Here is a 12,488-nt window from a genome sequence, read left to right on the forward strand (position 1 = left end):
ATTGGCCCTATTAAGTCTGCACTTCTAGTGGTTTCTTGGTCTTAAACCCGTTTAACCTATTAGCCAGAGTAGCTCTACTCTTCTGTTCATTACAAACATTACAATTTAGATAATGACTATATGGCTTTATCTTCACTCCATCAACTAACTTCACTGTTTCTTGCAAGATTTTGAAACTGATATGTCCCATTCGCCTATGCATTAAGTGAATACACTCATTGTGTGGTTTAACATTCGAATACACAGAATTCACAACATAGGAATCAGACATTGCATACAACCCATCTTGTAGCTTAGCAGTAACCTTAATACTCCCTTTTTCAATAAAACAATTATCCCCTTCAAATGTTACAGTGTAGCCACGATTAACCAAAACTTTAACTGAAAGCAAATTAAACCTAATTTCTAGTACATATAACATATGCAATGTTTCATCAATATATGGACATTTAGCAATACCTTCACCCGATACCTCTAGCCTCCACCGATTTGCTAAAGAAACATGTTGTTTACTTGTGACCAACTTTACAAACTTTTTTTCTATTTTTAGTAATACACATCAATGTCCCACTGTCAACAACCCACAAATTGTGGTTAAATGATGCATTATTAGCTATAGTCACATTAATCTCATGTTTTCTAGATTGTAGAGGTTTCTGTAGTCTTGGCTTCTTGCAAAACCTGGCAATGTGACCCTTCTTACCACAACAACATTTTACAGTATATACATAACTAGGTAAATCACTACTCTCTGGCATCCTCTTTCTTAACTGTTTTCTATCTTCTCTTCTTCTAGACTCTTCCAGCAGTCTTGAGGTAGTGGAGATCAATGTAATGTCCTGTTGAGATAGAACTTCAAAAGACATTACAAAATCGTCATAGCTTTCATCAAATGATGAGAGAATAATATAAACTTGGTGCTGCTCCGAAAAAATTAACTCTTTTTCATGTAGCTCTTGAAATATCTGTTTCATGTAGTTCAGGTGTGCTAACATGTTACCACCCTTGGTGAGTCGTGTTCTAAAGAGTTTTCTTGTAATATTAATATGAGCACCCACAGAGTCTCGAACATATAGTTTCTTTAAATTGTTCCAACATTTTGCAGCAGACTGTTCACCTCGGGCATGGCTCAGTTGTTGGTCAGCCAATGTGAGACCAATAATGCATAACGCCCATTCATTCCTTCTCTGGAACTCTACAATCTTCTTTGCATCATCATCATTGTTTGCATCCCAGGCAGTGATATCCAGTGGGGTCTGTACTACGTCCCATAGCCCTTCGTTACGCAATAGCAAACTACATTTTGCAGACCAGGGTACGTAGTTTGTGCCATCCAGCTGGGTGACAATGATAAATTCAGAGTTTCGCCTTGTGCCATCTTCCCAGGTATGTCTGACTAACCAGATGTTTGCAAAACTATAACGTATGTAGCAACTCTATTCTCTTAATGCTGCAGCTGGCACTCTGGATATACTGGGTATACTGGGCCCATAACCAGTGTTAGGGGTATCTCCGTTGGAAGACAGAAAGTAGTGCAGCGGAATGTACAGCTAGAGAGAAAGAATGTTGCTAGTAGAAACACACAAATAGAGTTTCAGGCACTGCTAGTAAAAACAAGTAGCTTTACTACTGATAATTGCTTCACAAGCAGTGATAGTAGATAGTAGATATTAGTCCAAACACAATTCAAAGAACAAACAATAGCTTACATTTGCTGTTCACATTCCAGTCATCAAGTCATCAAGCATAGGACAAGCAGAGAGAGAGAGAGAGAGAGAGAGAGAGAGAGAGAGAGGGAGAGAGAGAGAGAGAGCTCTTGACTCCTTCTTATTGTAAAGTTAATTACAGCTGTTAAGCAACAGCTGTAATTGAAGCAACAACGACCATTTGTTATTGTAGATAGATATATTGCCTACCCAACACTAGGAGTATACTCCCAACACTACCTACCTCCTCTCTCTCCCTACCTACTGTATTTCTCCCTCTCCCTCTCTCTATCCCTCTATCTACCTACCTACCTACTATCAGGCCTCCAATTATATTCCTTTTAGAATTTTGGCCTGCCACACTTTCTCTTATTTCATTATGCTGTTTCATTAGTATAGTTGATGGGAGGGGGGAATAGAAAGGAGTAGGATTGTGGAATGTGTTGTTGTCATTCCTTTCTAGAAGCCAAGGTCATCTTTTGTCTTCGCACTTTTACACCTGACTGGAAGCAGCTGGATGTAGATGACAGCGTGGAAAAAGATTGGACCATGTGATGGATTGTGGGTGTGGGGACAAGATCATGAACTTTTAACTGGGTGGGATTTTGATGTAATTTCCAGAATTGGGATTACACAGATGTGCTAAAATGTCTGATTTATTAAATTGGAACTTTAAGGATTGTTTTGCCTTGGACTCTGCTTTAATTCTACATGATACTTGGAATCCTGACACCTACTCTGTCTCTCTCCCTACCTATCTACTGTATCTCTCTTTCTCTTTTTATTTCTCTCTCTCTATCCCTTTACTTACCTACCTACCTACACTCTCTCCCTATCTACCTACTGTATTTCTCTATCTATCTCTATTTCTCTCTCTCCCTTTCCCTCTACCTACCTACCTACTGTATTTCTCTCTCTCTATCCCTCTATCTACCTACCTACCTACCTACCTACCTATTCTCTCTCTCCCTACTGTATTTCTATCTCTCTCTCCCTCTCTCTCTATTTACCTACCTACCCCTCTCTCCCTACCTACCTACTGTATTTCTCTCTCCCCCCCACCTACCTACTGTATTTCTCCCTCTCTCTCTCTATCCCTCTATCTACCTCTTTCTCTCCCTACCTATCAACTGTATCTCTCTCTCTTTCTATTTCTATCTCTTAATCCCTTTACCTACCTACCTACACACACACACACACACATACACACTCCCAATCTACCTACTGTATTTCTCTATCTTTCTCTATTTCTCTCTCTCTCTTTCCATTTATCTACCTACCTACTTTTTAAAAATTTGCCTCTTCAAAACCTTGATGCGTCTCATACTCCGGTGCATCTTATACTCCGAAAAGTACAGTATTTATTTCAAGATAGTTCTGGCTACACCACCAGGCTAGTTGTTCAACCTCCCGTCTGTATGCAGATTCATTGCAGTCTTGAATGAGACCAATCACTGTTGTATCATCTGCAAACTGGAGTATTTTAACAGAGGGATCTTTTGAGATGCAGTCCTTGGTGTATAGAGAGAAGAAAAGTAGAGAGAGCACACAGCCCGGGGGAGTTCCTGTGCTAATTGTACAGGTATCTGATGTGATTTTGCTCGGCATTCAACACCATCATTCCTGAAATCTTTGTCTACAAACTGACTTAATTAGCTGTGCCTGACCATAGTTACAGATGGATCATAAGCTTTCTAACAGATAGCAAGAAGCAAGTAAAGCTAGGCAAAATCACATCAGTTACCTGTACAATTAGCATAGGTGCCCCTCAGGGCGACTTGCTCTCTCAGCTACTCTTTTCTCTCTATACCAATGACTGCATCTCAAAAGATCCCTCTGTTAAAGTACTGAAGTTTGCAGATAATATAACAGTGATTGGTCTTATTTGAGATGATGACGAATCTGCATATAGATGGGACATTGAAGAACTGGCCCTGTGGTGCAGCTGGAACAATCTTGAACTGTACACATTCAAAACTGTAGAGATGGTAGTAGATTTTAAGAGAAGCCCTCCTATTCTATCACCTGCAACAATCTTAGTCAACACAGTATCAACAGTAGATACTAGAGTTTCTGGGTTCTATAATCTGCCAGGACTTGAAATAGACACCTAATGTTAGAAACATTATTAAAAGGCACAACAAAAAATGTTCTTCAATTCAGAAATCTCAGAATGCCCAAGGATTTGCTGATACAGTTCTACAGAGGTATAATTGAGTCTGTTATTTGTTCCTTGATAACTGTCTGGTTTGGCACAGCAACCAAAAAGGACAGGTACGGACTTCAACAGAGAGTTAGGACTGCAGGAGAAAAAAGTTGCAACCAACCTGTCTTCCACTGAGGACCTGTATCCTGCACGAACCAGAAAGAGGACTGAAAAAATATTTACAGACCCCTCACATACTGGACATAAACTGTTTCAAGTTCTCCTCTCAAGATGCCACTATAGAGCATTGCACACCCAAATATCTAGAAACAAAGATAGTTTCTTCCCCCATGCCATCACTCTGCTAAAAACCTAACTCCTACAGTATTTATGCCTAAAGATATGTATCCATATAGTAACCTGTATTGCTATTATCCTTGTTATCTTCTCATCTTTCTCATCCTCTCATCTTTCTCACTTTTCATCTTTCCTACTAGCTTCTCCTATTGGTATATTATGATTTATCAATTGTCATTGTATGTTATGATTTATGATCTATGACTTACCATTTTGTTGTTTGTACGTACACTGAGAGCTTATTGACCAGAGATAAATTCCTTGTGTGTCCAATCACACTTGGCCAATAAAGAATATTATTCTACCATGTTCTGTTCTAGCCTATTTCCTGCCTCTCAATAAGAAATTCCAGTGAAAGTATTGCACCCTTCCTTGAGTTTTCCAAACTATGTTTCCTTCTTTTTCAGTGTCAATTATAACTCAGTTCCATGGTAGGCTTTAGGAACTCCTAGTAAAGCATCTTCTATTGTTGACCAAGAGAAATTGATGAGAGACTGCTGTAACAATATATTTAGTTTAATACACAAACTTCTAATATTATATAGGGGTTTCATTATCAATACCATCTAAAATAAAATGCTAGCACTTTCTTACTTCAGATATTCTAAGTTTCTCAGTTTCGTCAGTGCTTTAAAGACGTCTTCCTCATTTCTTTCATCCAAACACTGATGCCTAAAAAGGAAAGATGCAGACTTTTACTTCAGTATTTCCAGTTACTCTACTTTGCAAATATATTTCAGTCCATTTGAAAAGTAATCACAAATAAATTCACTCATATTGCAGCTTGAGAAATTAGTAGTAGAAAAAGACCACTTTGTAAATGAAATGGTTATTCTTTTGACCAACAACGGTTGGAATCTGCCCATTACAGTCAGAAGTCATGACAGCTGTGCAGTTTCCATGTGATTGTCTTACTTATAACTCCCTACCCATGCTCTCCCCAAAGTGGTCATTAAATGAAGCACAGGGTGCACCATGTGCTTGCTGGGAGGCTCTGGGAGGCTTAATGCAGGTTCTGCCATGGGCCTCATAAAATCACTCCTGAGAAAACCCCATGCTCTGATTCCCTCCTCTCAGGCTCCTCATAGACCTTAGGCCTGCTTCCCAACCTACCAAATCCCATATACTCCACCCCATCTGTCATCACCAATTGCTCACTTATATTTGTGGATCTCTTTTTTTTTTTTTTTTTTTTTTTTTTTTTTTTTTTTGTAGATTTTATTGGTAAAAAGAAAATACAACATCCATAACTTGTAACAAAACAATACAACTACATTTCGAGATATTCCCATACTATCAAATCATTATAAACATCAAAGGTTAGGTATCTTTCCCTCCCTCTTTTCTTCCCTCCCCCCTTACTTCCTTCTCCCCTGCCTTCCCTCCTTTCTTTTCTCCTTTTCTCCTTTCCTTCCCCCTCCTTTCCCTCCCTCGCTCCCCCCCTCCTTCACACATACCTTCCCTCCTTCCCTGCCTCTTTCCCTCCTCCTTCCTTTTCTCTTAATCTCCCTCCTTTCCTCCCTCCTTCCCTCCTTCCTTTCAACTCTCCTTCTCTCTTTCTTTCCCTCCCTCTTTCCCTCTTTACTACCCTCTCTTCTTCCCTCCCTCCTTCCTCCCCCAGTTTCTTCTCTTTCTTCTCTCCTTCTTTCTTCCCACCTTCTTTCCCTTCTCTTCTTTCTCTTCCTCCTCTTTCTTCCCCCCTTCTTCTGCCTTTCCTATTCCTCTCCTTTCTCCTCTCCATCCAGACTTCCCTACTATCCTCCTTCCCTCCCTTCTAACCTTTGTTACATTTGCATATTTTCCTCTGCTGAGGACAATCTGGTTCTCTTTCCCTTTCCTTGCTTGAAGAGGCAAGGATTATACGTCTTCTCGCCTCATCTAAAGTGAAGTTTGATCACTAATTTCATGCAGGTAATTATAGCGAATTTCCTATCAGCTTTTTAAAGTTTTCCCAGCATTGTAGCGTGACAAAATTGCTCGACGGTGGGTTCTCGCCCCTGATACATTTCTCCTTTCGTTTATCTCTCAGTTGTTGTATATTGTTCATTTAAGTTATTGGTTTAATCGTGATAGGTTAGTTAGCTATCTCTTTTTGTGTCTAGGTCTTCACTGACTCATCAAGCCATTTGTATAGCTTCTCCCAGACTGTATAAAAGTCTGTGTCTTCTTTGTCATTAATTCGCATCGTCAGTCTGTTCATTTCTGCTAGTTCTAAAATTTTATTCATCACCATAGTGTTGGTGGGGGCATTTTCACTCTTCCAGCACTGTGCGTAAACAATCCTTGACGCTGTCAGAATATGGACTAGGAGGTATTGGTCAGATTTGCAAATTTTTTGATCTATTATTCCTAATAAGAAAGTTTCCGGCTTAAAGCATAGTTTAATTGACAGGATTCCATTCAGCCATCCTAGTATTTGCTTCCAATATGCTTTGGCTACCGGACACGTCCACCACATATGGTAGTACGTGCCCAGCACCGTTTTACATTTCCAGCATATGGCTGAAACTTTTGAAGACATTTTCGCCAGTCTTGTCGGTGGAAGATGCCAGCGGTAGAACATTTTATATATATTTTCTTTATAGGCCGTCGACTTTGTCAATTTTAGATTCCATTCCCAGACTCTTTCCCAGTCGTCTAGATCTATTGAGTGGACTTCCGGTCTGACGTCACGCTGGAACGGGCTGCTGACAGACTCTCTGTTCGGTTCGCCCGGTCTTTCCACGAGCGTGGCCGTAATAGGCAAGGTCCCTTCGAGGTGCGAGGACCTTTGGAGAGGGGAAACCTCTGTGCAGTGGAGGGTGAAAGGCGATCTCCTCCCACGAAGCAAGAGGCTCCCTCAGAGTTCGTGCAAAAGAGGTCGGCTGATTAATGGCCGACCAGAAGGCGTGACTGCCAGCCACTAATAAGGAAGGGAGAGACAGCTGCAGGGAATATATAGCGGACCAAATGACGGTAATCACAAGATCTGACTTAAAAGCCTAAACCTAAAAGATAAACAACTTTACTGCAATAAATACAGATACGTGTGTGGGCGCATTTATCTGCAGTGGCTATTAAATACAAACAGTGGACTTTTGTGAAAGCTGATTGACGTTGTGAATAGAAGAAGACAGGCTTTGGACTAGTTAAATTTGAGGATTAACAGAGGACGAGACGAAGAAGAGAAGCTGGATTTGCCTGCCTGGGAAAAAGGAAAGAAGTTTAATCACAAGGGTTTGAAGTACCCGGTGTCATATTACAGCCAGAGACAGCAGAAGGAAAACGCTACACTGACAACAGGAAGAGATTGATGGGTGAGTTCTAAATACTTTCTGGCCTCTCCTGCACCCTGTCGTATCACGCTGAAACGTTTCTCTTCCTGACTCTCCCAGATACTAGAGAATTAACTGAGCCTATATTTCACAGCCCTGCTCCAGCTTAATTACCCTGTATGTACCCCGGGCTCTGTATAACTACTTAAGCAGCACTCAGAAGGTACTAGACTTACACCTTATAGGGGAAGAGCTGAATTAAAGCAAATGGCAACGAAAACAGTAACCTTAATTAAAGGGAGTAAAAAGCAAACTCCCCTATCTACCCCGGTGAGGGAAAAGTCCCCTGAGGGCAGGCAAACGGGAGATAAGGCAGCCCCAACCCTGCAAGACCAGGAAGTAACAATGGACTCCCTACAAGAGACAATATTGAAGATGGGGGAAAGTGTCGCCAAAGGCCTGGAGGGAGTAAAGAATGAAATGCGTGAAGTAAGAAACAATATGGGAAAAATTGAGGAACGTATAGGAGTAATACAAACAGCGCTGCTGAAAAATGAGCAGGAAATTCAAAATGTTAAGGGGAGAACGGAAATAGCGGAAAAAAGGATAGACAAAGTGGAGGACAATCTGGAATCTATAAACTCAAGCCTGGAGGAGGCCATCCTCCAGCTAGAATTAGAGCGATCAGCATATTATTTAAGACTACAAAACGTGGAGGAAGCAAAAGATGAAAACCTCCGGGAGCTGATTGGAGAAATCCTGGGATTAGTCCTCGGCAGGCCGAAAAAAGAGGTTATTAATGATCTGGACGAAGCCTATAGAGTCAATACAGGCTTCGCGAGACGCCACCGGCTTCCGAGGGAGATCCATGTGAGGGTGTTGAGAAGACAGCTGAGAGAGGACATTCTAAGTACAATAAGAGGGGACTCTCTAACATACAAGGGTAAAGAAATTCTCATCTTAAAACAGACTCCACGGAGAGTCAGAGAGAAGAGAAGGAAATACAACTTCCTCTCCACACGTTTAAACAGAGACAGAATTCAGTTCAGATGGCTCCTTCCAGAAGGAATGTTGATAACATGGAGGGAAAAGAAATACCGAATAGATACCTTGGCGAAAGCTCAAGAATTCCAGGAACTTTTACTAGCAGACGATGAGAGATTTAATAAAGAAGGACTTTTAAGACAGGGGGACACTATAATTGAAACTCAACCAGAGGGGCGGGGGCCAGGAGAGGCCAGAGAACGAGAGAGATATGGCAGAGAAGATTCGAGAGCAAGGTCACCCATCGAGACTCGATCCAAAGGTGCCCTCAAAGCGAATAACGTGTAAGGGAATTGAAGAATGGGAAACGAATGTACTATCAGCTAATGTAAATGGTCTTAACATAACTTCCAAAAGAAAACGAGTACTGTTGGATCTAGTGAAACAAAAGTTAGATGTAATCTGTCTTCAGGAAACTCACATTAAAGAAAAATACAATAACCTGTTGGTCTGTCCAAAACTAGGTAAAACATTCTGCTCGTCAGCACAAACCAGAAAAAGAGGAATTGTGATGTATATAAAAGAATGGTTGAACCCCAAATTAATATATGCAGACAAAGATGGTAGGGTATTAATGGTGGAGATAATTAATGGTGGGAAAATTTTTTTACTAGTTGGAATCTATGCCCCAAATCAAAAACAAGAGAGATTATATATTAATCTATATAAGAGGATAAATGAAATAGAGTGGCAAAATATATGTATTCTAGGGGATTTCAACGCTATAGCAGATGGTAAGATGGACTATAAGGGTACCCACAAGAAAAGCACAAGAAGGAAACTACCGTCTGCCTATGTAAATATGGTGAAGGATTTAGATCTTTATGATGTCTGGCGAGCAATGAATGACAAGATGCAACAGTACACGTTTTACTCCCATCCACATAATTCATGGTCCCGTATCGACATGGTTTGGTCAAACTCGGAGCTACTCATGGATACTGTAAATATTGAAATAATAACCAACAAGTGGGCCGATCATCACCCAGTCTTATGGCAATGGAAAGGGAAGGCAAGGATAAAAGCTAGGTGGACATTAAACCAGAACATACTACAAGAGAAATAATTTGTACAACAAATAGAAAAGGAATTGGGCTACTTCTTTAAAGAAAACGGTAAAGAGCAGACCTCAATACAAAATGTTTGGGACACGATGAAGGCAGTTGTGAGGGGAATTTCCATAGCCTATATAATAAGAAGAAACAAAATGCACAGGGAAAAACTTAATACACTGAACAAAGAACTAAGAGAGACGGAACTGCTGACCCAGAAAGAGCCAGAAAATAGTAGACACAGGGAAAAAGGAGAGTTAATTAAACACCAAATAAATTTGATCTCCCAAGAGGAAATAGCACAAAACATTAAGAAAATGAAGCAGAATTATTTTGAACATGCAAATAAAACTGGGAGATGGTTGGCCCACAAAATAAGAAAGGAGAAGGTCAAAAGAATTATTAAACAACTGTATGACGAGGAGGGGAATCTGAAACAAGAAATAGGAGAAAAGAAAAAGATAGTACAGAACTATTATAGGAAACTATATAAACAAGACGAAATTAATGAACAGGACATTAGAAAATACCTTATAAAGCAGAAGCTTCCAGTCTTGTCGGAGGAGATGAGAGAGATGCTCGATAAAGAAATTACACAAGAAGAACTGAAAAAGGCCATTCAAAAACAAAAAAACAATAAAACACCTGGGCCGGATGGGCTCCCGTCGGAAATATACAAAAAACTTCAAAATACCATAGAAGACAAATTATTAGAACTATGTAATGATACATTGCAAAATGGTGGGGTCCCAAAATCATGGGGGGAAGCTTACATTACCCTAATACCAAAGGAAGAGGCGGACAGTAGCAAGGTCCAAAATTATAGACCCATATCCCTGTTAAATGCAGATTACAAAATCTTTGTATCAATATTGGCGGAAAGACTAAAAATAATATTAAATCAAAGTATCCATTCGGATCAAAACGGCTTTCTCCCAAAAAGACATATTAGAAACAATACAAGAATAATAATGGACACCCTGGAATTCTATCAAACAAGATCCGAGAAACAACTCGCATTAATCTTTGTCGACGCTCAGAAAGCCTTTGATAACCTAGATTGGAACTTTCTAATCACTCAACTAAAAATGATGAAATTTGGCGATAAATTTATTAAGATTATAGAATCTATATATTCACGGCAATCTGCAAATATTATAGTCAATGGGGAACTAATGGAGAGGATACAAATTGGAAAGGGTGTTAGACAAGGGTGCCCGCTCTCCCCACTACTATTTATTACGTCTCTAGAGGTCCTTTTAAATCGGATAAGATCAAATCAGGAAATTAGGGGCCTGACCATAAAAAAAGAACAATATAAAGTACAGGCCTTCGCGGATGACATGGTCTTTATCGTGGAAGACCCCTTACTTTCAGGACCGAATTTGATGAAGGACATTGAGAACTTTGGGTGTGTGGCCGGTTTAAAAATAAACAAGGAAAAAACAAAAATGATTATAAAAAATTTCCCCAAAAACCAGATTGGAGAACTAGAGGAAACAATGGAATTAAAGGTAACTAAAAAAATTAAGTATTTAGGGATCTGGCTGTCTGCGAAGTGCTCTTCCATAAAAGAAGACAACTATGATAAGTTGTTACAGAATACCCAAAAGGACTTAAAAACCTGGTCAAAACTACAACTATCACTGATGGGAAGAGTCGCAGTAATTAAAATGAATGTTCTCCCAAAAATCCTCTACCTATTTCAAACGGCACCGGTTAAGCTAGGGGAAAAATTTTATAATGATTTGGACAAAATGATTCGAAACTTTATATGGAATGGCAAAAAGCCCAGAATAAAATATATGCACCTGCAGGATAAAAGAACTCAAGGGGGAATGGGATTACCGGAATGGAAAACATATCATCAAGCAGCAACAACTATGTGGATAAAAGAATGGGTAATGTTAGCTAATAAAAGAATCTTAACAATAGAGGGCCACGACCTGCAATACGGGTGGCACAACTACTTATGGTGCGAGGGAAATAAAATCCACAATTATTTTAGTAGTCACCATTTAAGGGGGGTATTGATTAAGGACTGGCTCGAAATTAGAAGGAGATACTATACGCAACTACCTAAATGGATATCTCCGACGGAAGCCCTGATATACCCGAATTTGATAAACTTGGATAAAATTGTTACCTACCAACAGTTGCTAGACGACCAAAACAAACTAAACCCCAGGGAAAATTTGGCTGATAAGGGAATAAACATCGATTGGTGGCCATATCTTCAAATTCAAAACAAACATAAATTCGATCTAGCACAACCTGGCTTCCAGAACAAGAACCAGGAATTAGATAAAATTTTAATTGGACCAGATGAGAAATTAATTTCAAAAATATACAACTGCTTACTGATTCGAAAAACGGAAGCAGAAAGAGTAAAAGAAGTCATGGTAACCTGGGCCCAAAACATCGGCCACTCAATAGATCTGTGGATCTCTTTCTAAAAGCTCTGGAGATGACATTGAGGAGATCTCCACAGCTCCACAGTGCTCCATAGTGTCAGCATTCCAACTAACCCCTCATAACAATCCAGAACTCCGAGACAAAGTCCATCAAAGTAAGAATTTATTGAAGAAGTCATATTGGCTTATCTGGAGAAAACTCAAATCTGAAATATTGTGTCCCCCCCCCCCCCATACTAAAACTCACATCCTGCCCTGTTCACTGACATTCACATCACATGGCCCAATCAACTCCCTGTCTCAACTGCTGCCAAACTTTGATCACTCCGCTCCAGGTGCCAGCAGTCTGACCTTGATCCAGGCCTTGATCTCATGAAAGAATATTGTTATGATTTACTCCCTTTGCCACTCTCCCGGTCCCACTGTGGCAGCCCTATAAGATGTATCCAGGGCTGACATGTAGAGCACATTGGAGAAGAAGAGCAAACTGTTCTGTCCCAAGGCTGTGTGCTTCA

This window comes from Thamnophis elegans, unplaced genomic scaffold, assembly GCF_009769535.1.
Source record: "Thamnophis elegans isolate rThaEle1 unplaced genomic scaffold, rThaEle1.pri scaffold_62_arrow_ctg1, whole genome shotgun sequence".
NCBI lineage: Eukaryota > Metazoa > Chordata > Lepidosauria > Squamata > Colubridae > Thamnophis > Thamnophis elegans.